Source organism: Hirundo rustica, chromosome 13 (assembly GCF_015227805.2).
Source record: "Hirundo rustica isolate bHirRus1 chromosome 13, bHirRus1.pri.v3, whole genome shotgun sequence".
NCBI lineage: Eukaryota > Metazoa > Chordata > Aves > Passeriformes > Hirundinidae > Hirundo > Hirundo rustica.
This window is the reverse complement of record NC_053462.1, coordinates 4,913,123-4,936,990: the sequence shown is the minus strand read 5'-3', so window position 1 is coordinate 4,936,990 and position 23,868 is coordinate 4,913,123. Positions and strand designations below refer to the sequence as shown.

General features: G+C 40.2%; 1 protein-coding gene across 4 annotated transcripts in view; it reads right to left on the bottom strand.

The window, feature by feature from the left end:
* The window catches only part of OTUD7A (OTU deubiquitinase 7A), a 121,253-nt gene that overhangs the window by 82,200 nt on the left and 15,185 nt on the right, over window positions 1–23,868 (bottom strand). For 2 of the 4 annotated variants that reach the window (XM_040077178.2, XM_040077182.2), the window contains exon 1: window positions 14,211–14,375. The gene's annotated coding sequence lies outside the window, so the exon portion shown is untranslated. Of the gene's footprint in view, window positions 1–14,210; window positions 14,376–14,425; window positions 14,498–15,856; window positions 15,931–23,868 lie in introns of those variants that run through there. The other 2 variants (XM_040077180.2, XM_040077179.1) reach the window with 2 other exon arrangements.

Below are 23,868 nucleotides of genomic sequence, written 5' to 3'. Positions count from 1 at the left end.
TTATGCTACCCTAACAGCATGTAAACCCCTGTGTGGCAAACATCTTTCTCCACCACAAATACAAGGCAGGCTTTACCATCTAGAATGTGTTTTATCTTTGCATAAAGGTTGACATTTTACATCCCCAAGTGTTCCTGAGCCCTTTTCTCTAATTGATTAAATTAAAAATAAATTTAAAAAATATTAAGACATCTCTTTCAGTTCTGCCACAGAAGTAGAGCAAACTGCTCAAGAAGTACTTTATAATTTCCTTCCAAGTTAAACAGCAGAAGTGCTTTTAATTAGAACTGTGGCAAGCACACGTTTTGCTATAATTCCTTTGGCTTCAGTCAGCAGCACAGCTCTTGAAGCTGGCTGAAACCTTCCCATTTTATTTGATACTCAGCAGCAGAAAGAATGCTAAACCAACAGAAGAAAAAATCAGGCTCCATACTGTTTTCTCTTGGGAACACTGGACATGCCAATATCCCTCTGATTAAAAGAGATCAGCAGAACAAAAAGCTACAGAAACACTACAAGGAAAGAACATGAGATGAGTATCTGCTTCTTGAAAGGCCTATGGCATGAGAAAATGAGAGGTTTCCTCATCTCTGAAGCTGTTCTTCATATCCCAAATGCTTTCTCCCCTACATATCCTGAAGCATAAAAATAACAGCCAACCAAAGCGCTCTGCTGCTTCTACAATGCAACTTAAGCAAGCCCATTAACATTTCTTTCAAATTTATTAGCACCTTTAGTAACAGAAAAAAACCAGTGAGACATAAAAGCGATGCCTTTGGACCTTGACTGCCCCCAAACACTTGCTGTTTCTGGGGTCTCTGCCTCCAGGCATGAGACACCATCCAGCTGGACTCCTGACTCTAAAAAGTGAGGGGAAACGTGACCCTTCCCCAGTCCACAGAGACACCCTCACATTAACCATGTAGGAAGCACCAGAGAAAAAGACCATCATCACAAAGCCAGATGAAAAAATATGAAAAAATAATCAAAACCTGCAATAAGAACAAAGACCTTTTCTTGTTACTATTAAGTCACCTTAATTTTTTAAAATTTTACCTGTATGTTTCTACACCCACAGTCAACAGTGGAGTCTTTTGCATCGTTAAAGGACTACAGCACTACCTGAAATTTATCACGTCAAGTACTGCAGCATGTGAAAGTTCTCACATTATGTAAAGTCTTCACACAGAGTAAACCTTGAAATTGTCATGTGAGATGCAAAATGACAGTCATATGCTGTCCCTCCTGTTCTAGCAGCAATCTACATTTGGATTCCTTTTGAACCAAGTAAACTTAGAAATTCTGTGTGAAAGAATGCTGCAAAGGCAAGATACTCACGTCAGTGAAGACCAGAGACTATGACAAGGTGAATGAAGGCTTTCCTAATGGCAGCAAACACAGCTTTTGGCATAAGTACATCAGTGAAAGAACAGCTCAACTGCAAATGCTAACAGGCAGCAGGGCAGTGGGGATTTGTGTGGGTCTGTGGGTGAGTGAAGCTGGATTCTGAGCTCAGGCACAACACTGGTACCTGCTCCCTGCAGTCTGTACAGGCAGCTTGTACACTTTGCCGACACCTGGACCAAGCAGAAGGGTCACATTCTGACTCCTCCAACCAGCACAGAGGCAGAGCATGCAATTAAAAAGGCTGTTCACATATTGTGTTTCTGCACACTAACTATTTCAACTGGGGAAAAATAGGAGTGTTGAAAATAAGGGTTCCCTGAAAGCAGTGACAGCATCAGGATGAAGAGGAAGCCAAGGAAAGAAGGCAGCAAAGATCATGGCAACAAGACAAAATCCTAGAGATGACAGACGAGAGATTCATGGAGATGAATCCCAGAAACCCAGACCAGTGTTTTCCAAGACTGGTAACTTCAAGGAGAGGCACAGCATAAATCAATGTAACTTTCTACCCAACCTAGCAGCGCTCAGCCTGCTGGGAAGGGAAGACCCACTGAATGTGGTGCTGGCAGCACAGCAGGTGAGTGATATCCCAAATGGGACCAATGTGATAAAAGCCTCACTCTTGTCGGTTCTACAACAAACCCACTTCATGCAGGTTTTAGCTCTGCCTCAGCTTTGACTGCAATACTCAATTTTCTCTTAGCTCTCCTCAGCAAGCTGTGGCCTACCTTAGGAATAATACTACCAGTTTATAGATGTTTAAGCACATTTGAATCACCATTTACAAAATAAAAACATAAACAGTAAAAAAGAGAAAAATATATATACATCTAACTCCCCCAAATCAAAGGAAAATTAATTTTATACTGATTGTTGCCACTACTTCATGGAAAACACAGCCTAACAGATTAAAAAAAAAAAAAAAAAAAAAAAAACACCAAAACAACTAATCTAAAACTGAAGTTCACAATTAATAACAAAAGAAGTTAGGAATCTATTGAAGGATATCGAAGAATTAACTTTTATTTCAAGATTTCTATTTCATGTATCATAGAAAGAAGCAAGCAGGAGTATAAAAGCTTGAAGAAAGAGCATCTTACTCTCCTGGGAGTCCATTTTATGCTGTAACTGGTGAAAAGCCTCTTTATAAAGGTTATAAATACCATATTAATTTCATTAGGAAAGGTCCCATGGCATATTAATTTCATTCCTGGCACTGTTATTGCATCTTTTTAGATGCATGAAATCTTAGAGGTAATTTCATTAACAGTAAAGATCTGAGAAAGGCAACTAAAATATTTTAAACAGATTGGTGACTATTCAGCTAGAAAGCATGCAAGTTTACTCTAATTCTCTTCCAATTAACACCACCCTGGCACACAAGAGCTAGCAGGCTCTGCTACTGAAGTTATGTTATCCCCAAGGCCTCTGTATTTGCAAAGACTGCATGAAGAGCTTTCAAAAGATTAATGACCTGCTCCTTTATTTAAGGCAGATACTCATCTTCAGTGATCACATATGAGCTTTGCAGCTAAGCATGAAATTTAACAGCTGTCTTAGCTTATTTTGCAAAGAAAGAAGAGTTTTCTCCCCCAAACACTTTCTACCCTGGGCACTGGACTATTCTGGCCGTACAAAATACTCTAAGTGCCAACATGTGCAATGGCAGCAGCAGCTTCTCCAGCCTGGCCTTGATTCTGTAGTCTGACTTTGCATACAGGCCTCTAAAGTTACCCATGGTCTCAGCAAAGTCAACAGGAGCTTTTCATCATAGGATAAATTTATAAAAGACTAGATAGAGGACAGATAGAAAGCAAGTCCTAGCAAAGAACATTTCACACTCTGTGATCACTTTTACAAACACAGGATGTTTGTTTGGTATGTGTTAAGTCATGACAATTCTAAAGCCCACATACACTTACTGCTTAACTGAAACACCACCTTAGCTACCATAAAAAAGGAAATCCTTTTTAGTTGTTTTAAACCCAAACTTCATTCACCTTCGCTCTTAGTCACAAGAAGGGTAATATGAAAGGGCTTCTTTGAACAAAGGTACACCCTGTGTGTCCAAGGCTGCTACTCTTACAGATTCACAATATTCATCTATATGAGTTAAGAGTCTATAAATCAGGAGAGGGGGTCTTTTCTGAAAAGGATGCTACAGTTCAACAAGACCTGTGGAATTTTAAGAAGAAATTCCATGGCTGAGTTCTACAGCTAGAGTGATTTCAGGAGATCAGAACGACAAAACCTCAGAAATGTCCCACCAGCCTCAGGAAACTAATGAGTCACATCCTAGACGTTTCTCCATCAAAATACTAAAACCCCACAACAGATGCAGTCTCTAAAGAATTTACCCATTGATACATAGAAACTACATTCTGAAATAAAATAGATAACTTTTAAGCCCTAGTCCCCTCGACACTAAGGCAAATTTTGATAATAATAGTACATTTGCCCATCCTTTGGGCATTTCATTTGAAGGGGTTAAGAGGTACTGAAAATTAGTATTTTAGAAACTTTGCTTCATGACTGATCATTATTCACACAGCAGTATAAGCCCTGTCATTGACAAGCATGGGATTCATAGGACAACAGGGATTTAGAGCAGTTCTAGAGGATCCCAGAAAGGGAAAGGCTGGAAAGGAATGCTGGAGTACCTGCCATAGCTTCCCAAAGACTACACACCTGCAGGTTCAGTTTTAAACAGGCATAGCTATGAGCTAGGAAAACGTTTCTTTTTGCACAGTACTAAAGAACAGACAACACAGCAGTGTTGGGACTTAAGTGCAACTCTACTTTTCCAGATGTAGAATCAGTGTTTTAAATTAGGGTTTTACAGCTTGGCTATTTATGACGTTACAACTTTATCTGGAAGTTTAATCATCAGGACAATAATAAACTTTTTAAAAGTACTTCATATGACCTAGAAGCTTAAATCCCATTAAAAGAAGTCATGTGCTCTCTTAAGGACCTGTAGTCAGCATTTCAGCTGAGGCAAAGGGCATTGGAAACTTTTAAAACAATTTTCTTTGTATGGCTACTGATATAAAATAATTCATTTTAATCCATCTCTGGAAAAAAAAACCAAAACCAACGCAGATTTATCTCAACTATTCACACACAAAACTTAAACTTAATGTGCTATTGCAAAACACTAACAAAAGAGCTATCAAGCCACTGGATCTTAGTGCTATAGTCTGGTTTTTGCTACATTTGGTCAACTTTATCGAATCCTGAGCCCTCTGCATACAGAGAAAGATTCCAGAAGAACACAGTTTGTGAATGGCTAATAATGTATTTAAAGGAAATGTGCTTATTCGTAACGAAAATATGTTTTCTCTAAATACTGTGAGATCCTGCTGCTAACTTTTTCTGTAAATGCAACAAACCTTCTTGTCTTATTTAACATGCATTATATTCAGTGACCCAATTTTTCAGTGCAAGGCTTGAAGAAGAGCTGTTAGATCTACAAATATGTAATACCACTACATTCCAGCCAAGCAAAGAGTGGGAACGTGAAAAAGCAACACAGAAGGAGAACTGCATATTATTAGCAGTTCTCTCCATCCAGATATTTTATTAAACAGGCCTCAGGCTTTTCCTTGCCTGGCTGCTTAGGGATTTCTAAAAATTAAAATTAAAAAAACCCCAACCAACCAACTAACCACAAAATCCCCACACAACTTCCCTGGCAAATTACTGGAGGATTAGCTAATTCCCTACTTCAAAATAATTTTATAAGGTTTAAAGATTTCTACAGGTTTTCAGGAATATTTTTGCAATTTGACAATAACTCACGCTGCCAGAACACATTTGTAAATCTTCAACCATCTTTTCCACAACATTTTCTTTCAAATGTAGTGAAAGCCCCTTATAACTGTGTACATATAGTTTTATATCTACAGCTACTGCATTTCATTTGCTTTGTAATTTAAGCTAGAAGATCAAACAAAGGTCACATTTTGCATAAGCAGCTGTGCAGACAGGAAAGTTCTGCTTTGGCGTTTCCACCTTCACAACACTCGGTGAACCCTTGCCTGCAGTGCTCATTATCTCAAATTACAAAACTACAATTAACACCAGGTTAAATTTATCACAGCATAGCAATAAAAAAAAAGTAAGATAACCACAAGATGCTATAATTAGAGTTTGACTTACTAGACATTTTTGCATCTAGATCTCAGGATTTTACTCTACTGCATTGAATCACTTTTAAAATTAGCTGCTCATAAGGCCAGAAAATACAAAACAGTGATGAAGTTACAGGTTTCATGAAACCAAGAAAGATTTGGCTTGGAGATAAAATATCACCAGAAATCACACCTATGTGGCAAACGATTTTATACAGTTACATTTCTCCCCAGTTTAGAAGTGAATATACTAACATGGCATCATTTCAAACAGCTCAAAATAGACTTTTTTTTTTTTTTCATAGCTATTAGTCATGAGATGTGTTTTAAAATATCTGAACCTTAATCTGCAGGTCTCTGTCAGTTAAAGACAGTTTTATGGTTTTGAACAGAGTAATGGTAATAGAGAACTAAACCCACTTGTTGTCCATCCTCTCTTTCAGTATTTCAGCTCAAAATGCATTTTGCTGCCAAAATGATTCCCTCTGAGGTAAACTGCCAGAGATACTCAGAACTCCACAACTCAGAGGTTATTTTCTGGCCTTACTCTACTAGGAGAGAAGGCCCATTTCAATGGCCTGGAGGAGATGGATGGATTTTGTATTCTTAAAGCCCCAGAGCTCTTTTTTTCCAGTTCCTAAGGTCCATGGCAGCTTGAATCTAGAGGAATTTCTTCAGAATCATTTTCTCCTCCATTGATAAGACTCAGACCCATAAAAGAAAAGTGGTGCACAGAAAACATACACACACATGTTACTATAACCTCTATAGGAAAACAATTGGGATAAAGCTGGTCATAGGACTATTTCTACCCAAAATGTACAGTAAAATTATGTGCTCTCCCAATCTTTACCTCACAATAATAAAGTAACTTTTTATGGAAGCAAACTTCATTATGAAATCCAGAGAGGATATTTCACATGTTTCTTTCTGTAGAGACACATTTAATGACAACCAAAAGGTTTCAGAGATACCTTCTCTCATGAGCACGTATCTCTCTATTTATACTGGATAGGAAAATATTTTATCTTAAATATGAGAGGCATGTGGAATGAAACCCAACAACTGAATAGCTCTTGAAGGGGCCATTTCTCATGTAAAGCATATTTGAAGAGACAAAACTGGAGGAAGGAAAATTATAACAGCTCTGTTTCTCAAATTCTATATCAAAGAAAGTCAAGAGATGATCAACTAGATGCAAACGTGTCATCAATTGCAGACACTTAGAACTGAGCTGCTCAGGCTGAGTGAGCATTCATCTCTGGTGGTAGCAAAAGATAATGATTTATATTTCTGTGCTAATTGAGGTCTGCACTTTGCAGCCTTGTGTGCTCATAATCAAGCACCTGATCTGCATTAGCACTGAGGGGGAGCAGCCAGCAATACCTCGACTGGAAGCACATGCATCAGGTTTTCCAGGGTGAGTACATAGTGCTTATCTGCAGACACCAGAATATCATCCTTTTGAAGTCAGAGTGCTACCAGGCCTCATGAGCAATACATTACAGCAGTGAGGGGCGTGTGCCAGTGAGTCCCACAGGCTTGCTTTAGAGATTCCCGCATGTGTACTAAGCAATTAATAGTTTGCAGCATGTGTTTTTAACCACAAAACCCGTTCAAATAGACTTGGACCCTACCACAAAATTCTTAATAATGCTCTCAGTCACAAGTACTGAGATTCTGAGATTCAATTTCCAACTACTAGCCAGTGTTTGACACATCCTCCTCTGCCAATCACAGGGATTTTGAGAACAAGATTTGGGATGGATCAGGATGGATGGATCACAAACTGAGAACAAGATTTGGGATGGATCAGGAAACAGGAATCTCCTGTTACAAAGGTGATGTAGCCCAGAGAGACACAACAGGGTGATTACTGTTACAATCAACACAGCCCTAGATTTATGATGCTGCTCTTTCTCCTGCACAGGCTTTTATCTGCCAATGTCAGAAGAAATTTTGAACAATGTAGAATTATAAAAATGTAAATTGTGTTTACATAATACAGACCTCCACATGGAGTTCCTTCAAGAGAACCTTCATATAACATTTTTTCACAACCTTTTGTTTCCTCTTATTCTTGCCACGAAAAGGCATCATTTTAATAATCCTGATTAAGTTCTGCTTTAAGCATTTACAGCCTGACTATCCACTAATGAATATCTATCTTTGTATTTCCTGCCCAAAACTGTTATACAGTCCTTATCTACTAAGCATGCTCAGGTTGGAATGCCAGAGCAGAGAGACAAGTGTGACTATACACAGTGAGAAAAATATGAGAGAAAGAGCAAATCAGCAAAGCACTTCTGGGTGCCCCTCAGAAAAGGATTACTCATATGAGTGCAAGCAGCTTTTCCTACTTTATTTGAAACTGTCTTGAAGTATTGAGCAGTGAATTGAACCACAACACAAACATCTAAGAAAGCTTCATTTATAAAGATAGATGTGAGTTCTGTATATCTGAGGCTCATATGCATTCATGTAGAGAAGCCTGACAGAATAAACTGTCTATTGCTAAGGAACACTTGGCTTCTACAGTTTTCATCAGCCACTAAGACACTCCCAACTACAAGGCTCAAAAATTCATTCCTTCAGGTAGGTCTTCTTTCAATACAGAATAAACAATGCAAAAAGTCCAGTAGTAGAATATCTGATATTTTTTCACCTCCCTCCTGAGATATCAAAACTATACAGGATGAGAAACTGTGAGAGTAGCTCACAGGGCCTCAAATCTCTGTGGAAAACTGTCACTAAAACCTGGAAATGCCATCCTACATGACTTAACATTGACATGCCTTCCCACAGTTTTATTTAAACCTTGATTTTTATGACTGCCGAAAAACCAAACATGAAACACCAACATTGATATAAATTTCAGCTGTCGTGATTTTTCATTTAAATTCTGAATTTTCAGGTTACCCTCACCATCTCCCATTTAAATCCCTTCTTGTAAATGTGTGGTACTCAAGGGTAATGAAAAAGGATACTACTTTTCAATGGCAATTCCTTACCCGCAAACAGCCTCAACATAGCAAAGTGCAAACAGTGTATCAACCTGAATTTATTTAACCTTATCCTTGGGGCTTTCTCCATTATATGTTACTTCTGTTAATTTGTTCTGAAGAGGAGCTGGTCTCCAGCTGTACTTGGCAGAAGAGATGAACACACCAGACTAACTGAATCTTTCCTATATGTGAACTTTTTATATACAGGTTGCATATTCTGTCATTTTTTCTGCTGAAATGACATAAATCTGCCTTTCCTTTAAACCACTTGTACTCTTCCAGAGACAAAAATAAATAAAGAGTTATTTAGAGGGACATGGAAGTGATTTCATTGTTTCACACTTAATTATAGTTTGCTAAATCAATAAGTTATTTTACATTAAAACAATCCTGTCTCGTTACCATAATGCTATTTAATACACCTGTGTGTCCTCCTCTTCATGAGAATTGACAATGTAACAGCTCTAAGACGTAAAACAGAAGCTGCTGGGATATTAAATATTCTCAGGTAAGAGATGGGCAGATGCTAAGAGATGGCAGATACCTGAAACCATACCTGACACATCCATCTGCAATGCTTTGGTCTGGGTTCTCTTCTCAGGTAAGTATGTTATTCTGATTAGAGAAAGTGTGTTATCATCTCTGTATCTAAGTGTACAGCTTGATAGTCTGTGTTTACTGCTACTGTCTGCTGCTTAGCACAGAGTGAATCTAGGTAATAAACTCAAGTTCACCAACATCAAGCAATTGTCCTTAACACTGATCTCAGCGCTAACAGGGAAAACTACTTAACACAGGATAAAAGCTCCTTTGCACTGCCTCAGAAACTTTGCAGGCAATTAAGTGTTTGTACTGAAATTTAATTGGTGTACAGCTAGACACACATGTCTGGGTTCATCCCCCCCATGTCCTTGCTTTAGCAATATTCTACAGGGTGTAAGTACTCTTTAGAGTCACTGATCAGTAATAGTGAAATGACTCATTCCAACCAGACACAGAGCAGCTTAAGCCAGGCACTGTTTCTTGCTCTTTGTTTCTTGTTGCAATAGATCTGAAAAGAGATGAGAAAAGCTAAGCAAGTAAAGATATTAGTGTTATATGATGTTATTTGACATTCCTGTACTCAAGATTTGCGTAGTTCGAGAAAGTCAGGGTCCCAAATTAAAGTTCTTTCACTACTGTACTGTGTCTGTGTAGACACTGGCTCTGGGACACAGTCACAGCCCTTCTTTGATTGAAGAGTGCTTTTGAAGGAAATGATACTTATTGTACTATCTGGAAAGTAAATACAATGGAAAAAAGTCAAGTGACTTAACAACAAATATCAGATCTATAAGAAAGGCCTCCTACCCCTGTGCCCTTGCTCTGGGGACTAGAAGTCATCTGTGGGATGACTGAATTGTCAGTCACTCATGCATTTAATGCTTCAGCAGTACCGATACAACAACCTGAGCCCGGTCTGCTGTGCATTACAAAGGAATTCATTCAGTATGTTTTTCAATCAGGAATATAACATCAGCAGTTTCATTCCTGTTTAGGTGCTGAAACATAAAAAGACAGAAAACTAGAGAAGAATATTTCATTCAGATTTCCTAATAGGCACTGATTATTTTACCAGTTTCTATGGCACTATCACCATGGCAGCTAGCCATTTTAATCAAAGGCATTCGAACACATTTCTGATAACATCACAGCATTATATCTCCTGGTCACACGCAGCAGTAACCACTTTGTACATTTCCATAGGACAGAGGCCACTAATGTCAGCAGACATCAGGATTAGAAATGTGATATTTCAAGCATCTAATTAAAGAACAAGTTCTCAGTGTTCCTTACTCTAATTCTGAAAACAATAGTGGAAATATAACCGTTATGACCAAAATGAGAATCAAAATTCTTCCACAGCTTGCTCAGTTTCTACATGGGTTTTGCTCCTTCTTTGATTAACTACTCAATGCAAATGATTACTCAGCAGATCCTAAGAGAATGTGCAAGTGAAAAAAAAAAAAAAAAATCACTGTAGAGAACTGAGCATCTGCAAAACACTGACAGATAAAAATAGCTACTTTACCCTTTCTACAAAACCCCTATATTTTGTTCTGTGTACAGGCTAAATTGATGCATTGCATACAAGACTGAAATCACGAGCAGAGAGCAGCAAAACTCAGGGTTCTGACCAAAGGAATTTTCAATATACAACAGGAAGCATTCCAATTTTACTAAATATATCATGAAGCATTTGCAAAAATGCTCAGTCTGAAAAATGCCCTGCAAGTACTGAAAAATACTTCCAGCAACAGCAATCCTTCATGTCATCTATAAAATACATTTTCAAACTAACATAGAGCAAACTCATACTTTCATCCTGAGATTTCTGGGGTTTTTTTAACTGAAAGTGTATTTCAAAAGGTTGAGATATTCCAAATAAATGAATTTATAAACCCTTTTAATAAAAGCTAATAAGCAAGCTGAACAAATTCTCTATTTCATGCCTAAAACTTTTCAAAGGGTTCATCCAAGAGATATTAAATAAATGCAGATAATGTCAATACTCCACAGTAAAACTACAGCAAAACACTATGACTAAAAATCACTGGTATAGCAGCATCCTAAAATAGAAAACACTGGCCTCAAATAGAAGTACAAGAAACTTAAGGAAACTGAGAATATGTCACAATTAGCTTCGTCTTTTCAAACTACTGAAACTCAGAAAAAAATCACAGAAACAGTGATGTTAGGAGAACAGTATGAAAACAAACAGTAACTCAAGTCTTTCCTATCTCCAGTACCTCCGTGCTTGTCCGATTTACAATTTTTCTTCCCTTCGGTCAGTTGGGGAAGGACAACAACAACAACAAAACTTCAGAAAATATTTGACAATGAAGTCTTGTACTGTTATATTTACATGTATATACTAATTAATCTGCCCTTAAAATAAAACCAATTGAATACCACCTAGGATTTGAGACCAGTTCTGCCATCTTACTCAGCTTCTCTGTTTTGTGTCATGCTTTACCTTAGGAAAACAATGATAAAGAAATACTGTGTCTAAAGGCAGGAACAGGCAAAATAACAGTATGTGACGGCACAATGATATACACATTTTTTAAATTCTTGAGCTTATGCAGTATATAACAAATCTAATAAAAATCACTCTTTGCCCCCCAGATAACATAGATATAATACCAATGAACTCATACAAGGCTCTAAATTATCTGAAAACACCAAAGGGATTATATTTAAAACATACAGTTTTAATTTAAATTTGATGTTCTATGTACAGTACCAGTTAAAACATAGATTCCCTAATTTTTAAATAAGTAATACAAAGGACAACTGTGGCAACAATTAGCACAATTGCTGCACTGGTAACATCAGTCAGTGTTCATAGCCTGCATGTGTGCAGCTCTGTGAAATTCCTTACCTGGAGTCCCACTCGCTGAATGGCCTTTTTGCTGAGTCTGACAACACGACAATAAGAGAGATGTGCCAGGGCAGTGAGAGATGCAGAGCTAGGCTTACTAGGGAAGGACTAAGTACCTTTCTACCTGCTCATTACACACTTCCTTGGGTCTGCAACATCCAGCCACCATCACTATTACATGAATTTGTATTGCTTAAACGAGGACTAAAATCTTCTAAAATCCATTGGCAAAAAAACCAAACCCAAACCAACAAATCGACCTCTTCCAAAACCAGGAACATTATGATTAAGCAATCAGTCACTTCTGCACTACACATGCACAAAAATACAACTCTCTAAGACCTGGTCCCTACCTGGCCTCATTCCCTTAACAGTTGTTATATTATATCGGAATTCAGCTGAAGATGACTGAGTTTCCTGTAAAAACTACAGATGAAAATGTAGTATCACAAAAGAACCAGACTCACAAAGGTGTCATTGCTAGCCCGTGTCGTACCATGATTGCTGCTGTGGGGGCACACACAGCCCACTGAGGTTCTGTACTCCACACCAATGTTACAGCTTCAGCAAAAGCATACAGCCGTGTAATAGAAAGTGTTCCAGAGGCTGGTAGGCACTGATATTCATCTATATGCCAGATTCAAATGGGAAAAGTCTAGCTTGCCCCTGTGTGAGCAGCACAGTCATACCAGGGAAAAATCTGGCCTCCATCCATAGAAAGGAGACCATTTAGTCAATTCACACCAACAGCAGAAAACAGAGCCAGATCCAGCCTCAACAGCTAACACACTCATATTTTAATAACAGATTGTAAATAACAAAACAACACTTTTCCTATCAACAGCGGTTTCAATTCCAGAAGCTTAATACAATTTGCCTTAAATCTGTGCCATAGCAACCTTTATTAAAGTCAATGTCATCTGTAAGGACTAAGTTAAAATAAAATGTGGGCCAAATTTATCAGACATTAGTTCCCTCTGATGGAGAGCTCAGAACAGTGACTGTGTGTCATCCTAGATATGGTATGAGTTGCATACGTTGCATCTAGCAACATATTTTAAACCAGGCCTTTCCAAAATACTTTCCCTGATCATCAGTTTTGAGCATTTGTCTGAGATGGTGAAGGTCAAATGAAAAGTGTGAAAGGTTTCTTTCTGTTTCTGTTATTAAATTTATATCCATATGCTAGAAAATGCAGCACTATTCAGGCTTAGGGAGAGAAGCCTCAAGAGTTTATTAAAATATGACTGTTTTAGCTGGTCAATTTAAAGGCACATGCAAGGGACAACAGAAGAGACCGTTCCCTCTGGCTGCGGGAGCTGTGTATGCCCATGTAGCCATGACTATCACTGTGTGTGCAAGACACTGAGCAGCAACGAGGAACTTACTGTGACACAACTACAGCAAAAGTAGTCAACAATTTATTCTTTTATTTTCAGCACTGGCTCATAGGGCACACTGCATCTTTATGTCAGATAGGTACCAAACGAGTCTCCAGAAAGCGCTTAGAACAGACATCTTCCTACAACCTCCAGGGTAAGCGTAGGGGTAGTGAGCTTTTTAAATTTAGATTATGTAAGGTCGTGTGCCTCCCTGCATTATGTTTTATATGCACATTATATCTCACTGCACTATATTGCACCCTGTGAACTCCTAATGAGCATTATTCACACAAATCCAGGCAGATGCCCTTTTGTAGCTGATTTAGAAGGAGAACAAATATCATATGTACATCTAATAGTTATCGAATGAGGTCAATCCCCCCCAAATGTCCTGACATGGTCCAAGAATCACAGAAGAATATACCACCTGCCCGAATCGGCCTCTTGCCCAAGCAGCACCGAACCACCCGGCCAGGGAACGGGCTCCTTGTACAAGCTGAAGCCGCGAATGCAGGAGCGAAGCGAGTCTGCAATGCAGAAGCCCTTCCCGGAGCTCATCAATGAGCCGGAGGAGACGGGGCGGGGGCAGAGCCCTACCCGCATCCCCGCCACGACAACCCGCGGCACGGGGCGGGAGGCGTTTCTGAACGCCAGGCTTTGCCCTTACGAGCTGCGGCCGAGGGCGCTGCCCTCAGGCTGTCCGCCCGCAGCTCCGCACAGCGGGACCTGCTGCGGCCGCGGCGGCGCGGGCAGCCCGCGGGCAAGGACACGGCAGCGGCCGGGCCCACCTGTGCCACCTGCGCCGGTGCCACCGGCCCGCCCGCAGCCCGGGCGCGGGAGGAGGAGTAGCAGCCCTTACCTGCTCCCGCTGCTCCTCCCGCAAGCCCTCGCTAACCGAGCTCCATCTTCCTCCGGCCGGGAGGGGGAAGGGGGGGAGGGAGTCGACCCAGCGCTGCCGTCCCCCCCCAGCTGCCGCTTTCCGTCACCGCTGTCCCCCCGCCCGCGCTGCCCGGCGCAGCGGCCGCCTCTCGCCCGCCCTGCAGACGGCACCGGGAGACGGAAAGCGAGACCCACCTCCCGCCGCCGCCGCCTCCTTCCCATGAAGTCACCGGCCGCAGGGCCCTCCCTCCCCTGGCTGCCCGCAGCGGCCCGGGGAGCCGCGCTCCGCCCCGCTCCGCCCCCGCGGCAGCCGCGCCGAGCCCCCGGCACAGCCCTGCCCGGGGCCGCCCGCGGGGCCACCGCCTTCCTCCCTCGACGGCCCTGGGCGAGCGTGGCCTCGGCGCTCCTGGACGATGCCGGCGGCAAAGCGCGGCCGGGAACGGTCCGCAGCCGCCCCTGTACCACGAGAGCTCCTCCGCCCCGCGATGTCCCGCGGCAGGGGGAGATGGGAAGCGTTGCCTCCTTTCCGTTTCCATCCTGGTTCTGGAAATCACCATGTCCCGTTTTGCCCACTGCAAAGTGGGGTACGTTACAACAAGTTACTGCCTCGACGTGCCTTCTACTTCGACACCAAAGTCTACTTCAGGCTACAGTAACTTCTCAACTAACCCGGTTACAGCTATTCCAGCGGGCACACAGGTGTGTACTGTTTCACTCGGTTAAATCTACCTCCCCCACACTAAAGAGGTCTTTCACTGTCACTTTTCCAATAACAATAAAGTTGGAAAGAAAGCTGATTAAGGAATACACTGCTAGAAACAAGCACTCCATTTTTCAGTTACTATGACAAAACCAGAAACATGCAAGACTAAGAACAAGGCAAAATATGTGGGATAGAAGGGGAAAAAAGTATCACAGGTGTACCTATTCCTGTTCAAGAAAGGCCTCCTTATCATCTAGAAACACCAAGAATTCTCACCTGAAATCAGTCCACTACAGATGATGCACAATCAGTGACAGATACAGCAACCCCAAATCATTAGGAAACCCCAGCTGTTCACAATGTAATACATTTTGCACCAACACACCCAAAGAAGTACCTTTGGTGACACATGAATACAGTTTGCAGATATGTATTTTCATATCATAAGCAAGTGTAGGTTGATGGTTAGAGAAGAAAACCAGATCTAGTTCTCTGATAGAACCCCAACATCAATTTAGAATATTGTTGAAACCCCCAAAAGAATCTCATCTTACCTTTGAAAAATATTTCCTTCTGTAGCTAATGTGAAGGACAGGAAAAAAAACATTTGAAAAAGTTCCCAACAGTTGTACATATAACCTTCTGCTGTAAATGCACTGAGCTATTAGCTTTTGGCAAACCATGACAGGCAAAAACCAAGACTGTTTTGGGCCTGCATAAAATGAATTCTCACATTCTGTATTCTCTTTAGAGAAATTCTTTATGCTCATGATTGAAGATTACTTCAAAAACCAAAATACCCAGGAGCAGAACATTTCCTTGGTTTCTTTGCCAGTGCAAAGTCCAGCATTCTTTAAATGTGATAAAGAAAAATAATTTGCGAAATTTATTCAAAAAAGAACCATAATTACAGAAAGACATACTTTTTTCTTTTCCTTGATGCGATTGTCCATACAGGATGGTCCAATAGGTGATTCCCAGCCAGTGAGAGCTCTGTCTGTAAAAGAAAGAACAGTTTAGCAGAATTGTGCTGAAAGCTCTAGTTCATTTGCCTTGCAAAAGAGATTAATTAGTGAGTATGTGACCCTCAGGTGGCTGCTCTAGAGCCCTCAGGACTGAAGATACTCTAGAAGTAGTCAGAGAAGCTGTGTAGTGCCAGATATTCACAGTGTGATGGGAAAGCTCTAGTTAGCCATGTGGTGACACAGAGCCGGGGACTCGTTTAGATGGTCACTGCAAAGGAAGTGGATAGTTGTCTGCCGGTCAGGCAAAGCCAGAGGTGCCAGCAAAAGTCTGGAGGGCTTAGCAAAGGAAAGGCTGGCCAGGTTCATGCAAGAGGAGGCTATCTTTTGAGGACTGAAAGTTCCTCGTTCATCTTTTCTTCCTACAAGCAAAACTTTTTTTTATGCCACCATTATAGGAAAACAAACATGTTTGTAACAAGGTCCCAGATGAAGTGTGAAGACCCAGAGATGCTGGATTTAGGTGAATTATACTCTGGGGGCATTATATTCTGCCTCCATGGAAGTGGTAGTAAATCCAAAACCAGCAATATGATCAGATTATAGAAACAAAATTCTCTCAACCAAAGAGATGCAACACTACTGCAATGCGTCATCCGAACATCTTCCTCTCTTCAAATGAGAAAGCAGGTGTGCAGTAGTCCACAAAGATCAGGAACCCAGAGATCACTAAGTCATTCAGAGACCTTAAATTTCCAGGCTACAAGAGAAGGGAAGCATGCATACGAGTGACACTCCCTGCAAAATCTGTTGTACCTTTTCTGTGACCATACACAGACACAGGGGGATGAAATGAAAGCAGTATTGCCAAAAGCAATGTTTGACTCTGCTCATTAGTCCTGGGGGTTCGGTGACTGTCAGCATAACAAGACTGTAGAAGTAGAGAGGTTCCTGTTGTGGGGAAAATGATCTGGTATCACTGAATTGTTTGGGCTGGAAGAGACTGTAAAGGTCATCCAGTTCCAACCCTCTGCCAAGTTGCTCCAAGCCCATCCAACCTGGCCTTGGACATTTCCAAGGATGGGGCAGCCACAGATCCCCTGGGTAACGTGTGCCAGGGCCTGACCACCCCCAAGTCCAACAGTGTACTTCCCAATTCTCATGGGAAAGAGCTACTTTGTAGAAAATTATAAAAACACAGAATTCATAACATTTAGCGAATAAAATGAGCTTAAATCAAAATTTGCTGAATCCTTGGCTTGGAGAATGAGGTTTCCTGCACAGCATTTGCTGTATATCTCCTTGACATACTTTCTTCTTTAGCCTATCCACATTTCCACACCTCACTGAATGCAGGAAGTTCTTTAGAGGACCACAGATGCACTGAAGCTAACAAAAAAGATGTAAATGCATATATATATGATAAAAAAAAAAAGTAGAATAAGGTATCTAATCAGGAGGCTTAACTGGTCTGTTAGGTATTTCACCTTTATAAAACAACTTTCTTTCTATTCCATCTCTTTTGTCCTTAATATAATGAAGCATTCACTTTAATCCCCCCCTTCAGAAAACATGGAAACTGGGGCAAAGCCATTAAAAACAAGTTATATACCACACTTTAAACTATACCCAACAGAAATGCAAACTGGATCCCATTCCATCATGACTGATACTGAATATAAATGGTAAGCACAACATAGAGCGCTCTTTTTTCTGCTAATACCCTTCTGCAAGATCATTAGAGACTAGATGCAAATGGACAGGTAACAGGTGCATCTTGCATACTAAGATAAAGAGATATTTATGCTTAGAGTCCAACAGGAAATTTTTCAGAAACTCTAGCTTTGTCTAATTAAGTGAAGACAGAGTCAACTACCCCAAGAAGAGAAACTCCTCTAGTCATCTTTTATGGTTGCTACATGAGAAATAGCTCTTAGTGATACTTTGATGGTAGGTCTGTAGCATCTGGAAGAGTTTCTAATGAAATACCTCTTAATAAGAAGTATTATTCTATTTTAACATACAGTATCCACAGAAAAGTATTTCCTTGAAGGTCTTAGGAAAAATCTTCTTTAACTGTAGATATAAATTAAAACTTTAAATAAATAAAACCACAGACACAAGGAGGTCAGTTGAAAAGTCAAGAAGGACATACACACGTGCCGAATACTTCCAAATATTTAACTTAAACTGGAAAGGAGGGGTGTAACTATTTTAACTGGTTTTGAGTAGTTGTAGCTAGTATAAATTAAGGTTACTATAAGTTGCTGTCTCCCCTCATGTTTATAGAAATCAAATCATTGGAACTTTTGCTGCTCAATCCTGCACTGTTTAAAGCACATACACCGCAGGCCAGGACAGAATAGGGCAGGGCAAGAAATCAGATTGGTTACCTCTTCTTCCTCCTGACATGTGAGACTGTGACCGAGAAGATGTCATTTCCTAATTAATTTGATTTTTAAAGATATTATTAAGTGTCACTGAAATTAGCAGCAGTTCTTGCCAGCCAATTGCTTTTATGACTTGTTGATTCTGTAAATGTCTACTCAACAAGAACACATTTTTCTGTCAGGTCAACTGGGAAGTTTATTTCTCCCATCATTACATCAGATTACTATTTTACAGTTAAAGACAGATTGTTATCAGCCTTCAGAGACTTTAAAAATAATACAATATGGTTCCTGACACTCACAAGCAGACTGACAAATGCCACCCACACAATTAGCAACACATTTTTTATGCAGCATGCAAGGAGATCCGTTCTACAGATGTTTTGGAGTTAATTATGCAGTGCAACCTGGTGCAGAACAGAATCACCATGGCATGACACTTCTCCACTGAAACTTGCAGCAAATCTGCAATGCCTTTGCAGTCTACTGTAGAGAAAAGTAGATGTGGAAATTGTTTGTCACAGACAAAGGTGACATGGCATTCCAATTTACATTTTTTATTTATTTCTAAATCAAGTTGAATGGCTAAAAGGTCAGCACTACAAGCATAAGGAATGCAGTAAGCATTCCTGACTTAGAAACAATATGGGAAAATTTTGCTTTGTGAGTGACCACACTTTTAGCTGATACTTCCTAATCTGCTGGATCTCCATGAACAGAGAGGTCTTTCAGTACAAAATTTAAAACTTGTAGAAGAAGATAACTGCCTATGTGCTATGACAGAGCACTCAGAACAGTCAGTTCTGGATATGAACAATAATCCAGTAATGAGGATCATCTCAGCTTTCTTTAACAGACCATTGCCTTTGCATTACCATATTACTGTGAAATAGGGAACTTGTTCATCTACCAGATAAACCAACAGTAGTGTAAGAACATCCCTGTGCATTCCTGAATCCTCTGAATTGCAAGATCCTAATATATTTTTCACATCTAAGCAAAGGCACAGCAATACTGTTCCAAATATCATAGAATCAATTAGCAGACTTGTGACAACTGGTTTGAAAAGAAACAAACTACAAATTTTAATAACTAAAAGCTTTTATATAGTCCTAAGAATTAAAAGTAGGAGATACATTCTGCTTAGTTTGCAAGAGCCTTGGAAAGAGCAAAGAAAACACTGTCTTTCAAAGGTAGTAGCAATGTCAAATATTTTACTACTGAAAGGTAAATTTTCTTCTGGATTATTGTGCTCAGCCTGAAAATGCTATCTGTGAGCAAAAGCAGAAGAGACTCAGAAAGATGTAAAGAAAGAAAAGACTTTTAGGTGAAGAGACACTACAATCTATACAGTTAATAGGACAACAGTGGTGGGCTTCTATTATCCTCAGTGGGGAAATCCAAAGCAGCATGTTATTAAAATGAACTCCAGTGACTGAAATTATAATACTTCCCCTTCCCTCTTAACGCATTAACTGCCCCTGGAACTCAAATTCTCAACACATCTGAGATCAAGAGATTAAAACAAAGCCTGGACAAGCAGACAACTTGGGAATTCTCAATATTGCCTAATGACATTAGCTACCCAAATCTCACCAAAATATACATAGGAAGAACATTACTAATGAATATTTTCATCTATTGGCTCATAAGAGAAGTTTTTTTACTGTCCCATGAAAGAAAAACACTATGAACTGTTAAAATACTACTTATAGTTATTCTTCCAGGAAGAATTGCACCAGCACACCAAAGTACCTAATGGAACATGTTGCCGTATCTGTGATACAACTTGGAACAGACAAGTTTTCCCTGCTAAGAGATCTTCAAAGGTCTCCATCAGCATCTAGTCTCAAAAGCTAGAAATTTTGATCAACATTTAGTTGCTTTAGTTAAAGTTCATATACTCAGTTTACACATTCAATTCTAGCAAATGGAGCATAAATCTGAACAGTTTATTACTACCTTAGGCCTCTTTAAAATTCTTAACCAACCAAACACAAACATGCTAGAACCTCTACATCATTATTTGAATTTGCAAAAAGGCCATTCTGAGCATGGCAGTTAATAGACCAGTACTTAGCTGCTAACACCTCCTTGATTACAAGTCCATGTTTACCCTTTGACTCGGCACAGGGCTATTACTCACTCCTGGGGAGGAAAGGAAGGTTTTATGGAGAGAAATAGCAAGCAGGAAGCTCTTTATATCAAAGGAGACAAACCTGTTTCTTAAAAGAACCCTGACGTGCATCTCCTAACACAGAAGGGCAGGATGCTTTCTAAGGCCAGTCATTACCGTGGGGCTTACTCCAGGCTGAAAATGACTCATTTATCCAGTTCTCTGGTGAAGTTCAGAAACTGGACAGTAAGAGGGAAAATCCTGAGCCTTTATTGCTGCTCTTGCATTTCTCAGTCCTTATTCCCTTTTCCTCAAGCAGGAACAGGCCATATGCTGACTAAAAGCAACAAGAGAATACATTTGAGCAAAAGATTCTGCAGCATTAGCCCCATCCCCTATGTCAGGCCAGTTTTCCACATGGTCCAATGCTACCAAATCCAGCAGAACGTAGCCCACATCTATAGACTATGAAAAGTGGGCAGCTTCCACCAACAGAATTTACTAAAGTGTTACCTAGAAAAAAAAATCTCAGGAAAAAAAAAAATCTCCTTGGGCTGAGAGTACAGAAGACCTAATTAAATAGTTGGGTTTTTTTTCCTTTTCTCCAGGAAGAGCTGAGTTAGGTCCCATCAGAGGTTTGCTGATAGAAAGGATGTTTAATCGTAACACCATAAAACTCATCCAGTTTGCTTTTACACATAATGCAGACATTCTTAACTAAGAGGGGGTCTGTGAATCTGAGATAAGATCTTATCCTCTGAAGAAATGAGTTTTGAACAGTTACCCCATTTGTGCTGATTTTGAGTTGTGGGTTTTCAGTTTGAAGGGAGCACAGAGCACACTGCATGGCTGGAGTTTACCTCAGGACACTCACTATGACTCACCACAGTAATTTTGTGACATTACTGGGTGAACAAGCACTCCCTGGGCAGATGGGTGGATGCCACACGTCAGTCCAGGATTTAATGACAGGAGGAATCCCTGGGCAGATGGGTGGACACCACACGTCACTCCAGGGTTTAATGACAGGAGAAGCTCACATGCAGCAGTTTCAGGGTTTGCAATGGGCAGAATTTGCCAAGCACATGCTCGGGAAGCTGGATGCTTCCTGGAGACACTATTCCCAAAGCCAGAGGCTTTACTTGCACGTGCACACTGGGTATGTGAAATACTCCCAAATGAGCCACAGCCCAGGCTCCAGCTCCAATCAGGGTGCTCAAGCAGAATGAAAATCTGGACAAGAGTACCAAGTCTTCACATTTCACTGTTCAAATTCTGGGAGAAGCTCAGGATGTATTCAGGATGTTTGAGAATCAGAAAGGAAGGAAATGGCAGAGGGACAGTTACATATCCAAGTTTCTCTCCTGCTTCAAATCAGCTTAAGGTGAAAGACTACATCTGATCTTCCCACAGCAGCCACTAAAACATTCCTGTGCCAAAACCAAAACTCATCTCTCTGCTGATGGGGGAGAAGAAAAGCAAGTAACACACAGAGGGAAAACAAATAAAATGGAACATAATGAAAAGTTAATTTTCTAAAAGATGGCATTCAAGGTGGATGCCCTCAGACACAAGGCAAGACCTTTGAGACATGAGTGGCAATCGTATGTGTGACAATCCAAGTGCAAGAGGCACATGGGTAGGGCTGATAATGACTGTGGGGAAGTCAACAGCAAAGGCCTCATACAACACAAGATTAAGTTCTCAATGAATAGGATTCTTGGTTATATAAAATTCAGGGATCTTTCTTTATTACAGAAAAGCATACTTTGCCCCTCTACAGATTTCCATGAAAATGGTTCTTGCGTAATTCAAGAAGGTTTTCTCTGAGAGACCTCCTGATTTACACTGCTCTAATAGATGACACTTCATGGAAAGTAACTGGACATGCATTCATTTTGGTGATTTCAGTTTGTCAACATCTGTTAAGACTGACTTCATTTAAAATAAAACTTTCTTTGGGCAGATGTATTTTTGCCATCAACTAGAATTCTTTCACGTAACTGCAGCCAGAACTTGCACTGGCAAGCCTGAAAATTTTATAATTAAACAAAAATATGTATACACACAGAACAGAGATAGCAGAGTGACAGCAATGTCTGTTGTGTGTTTTTGTTTGGGGTTTTTTCCTCTCCACTGTCATGCAAGGATGTTACTTTCTGACACCTATATACAGCAATGCACAGCTGTTTTTCATGACCCTGGATTCAACAGTTGAATATTCTCAAAATAATCTTGGGTAGCATAAGTATTTTTTTTTCCCTCCATACTAAATTCTATAAGCCAAAATAAAACAAGACTTAACCAGTTTGTTCTGTCAACATCTGTGGTGGACACAGTCCACCGTGCTCTATTTCATGCAGTGATTGTTTGCATCACCTCCAGACTATCCTGGAACTGAGCCAAAAGTGATTTTTGTTGCTCACTCCATTACTTTCTGTAGTCTGCAATAAAATATGATAAGAATAATTTTCACCAATTTTAAATAGAGAGGATTTCCTATCAACAAACATTAAACATTTCACATTGCACATATGCTGGCTTCCCCCTGCACATATGGTGCAAGTCTATCACTGTGGTGCACACAGGTCTGGAGACAGAGGCTGGAGCTGTCCACAGGGACACAATTTATTTCCAGAGATCATTACTCTGCTACAGTTAACATACTACAGAATAGAATGAAATCAGCTTCCTGTAGAGTTTGCCTTTCCTAATTTTGCCTTTTCTGTTTCTGGGACTGCTACTGTTACTCCTCTGAGATTAACCAGCCCATTGCTCACAGCCTGAAGAGCAGAAAGCACATGACACAGGATAAACAGCCAAACACACTTCACACATTATTCTAGTGTGAATAGAATAATGGGTCAGAGGCACTCTCACCTAGCTTTTAAACAAAGAAACATAACATGGTGGGGCTTATAACTAGCTTTTCACTGCAATGTATCTTACATACCAAGTGGGAACCCTGCAGGAAGACTGATATCAGCCCATGAGACACACCACTACCTTCAAGAAGAGTTCTATTTCTGAACCAGCATTCTTTCTTTCCCTGCACTCAGCAAAAAGATTAAGCCTTTCTTGTAAGGAAAAAAAAATAACCTTTAAAATTATAATATGCTCTAATTCTCACAGTTGTCTACAGAAATTGTTCCAGTGGCCTTTGGGACTGAGAAATTTGACCTGAAGTTACAGGTTCTTCTCTTATTTGATCCAAAGTGCCTCAAATGGCCTAATTAAACCTATCCAGTAAGTGTTATAAAGGCTGTCTTGCTCTGCTGAACCTCAGAGGGATAAAGAAAGCACGAACATCATCTTCTACAGAAGGCATCTGAGCAATCTGTTCCATATAGCTGATGCACTGGACAGGAATTCTGTATTTCATTGTTTTGATGCTGACAATTAAGTGCAAACTGCTTACCATTATAAAAGAAATCTCTTCAGGTTACTAAAGTTAAGAACACCAGAAC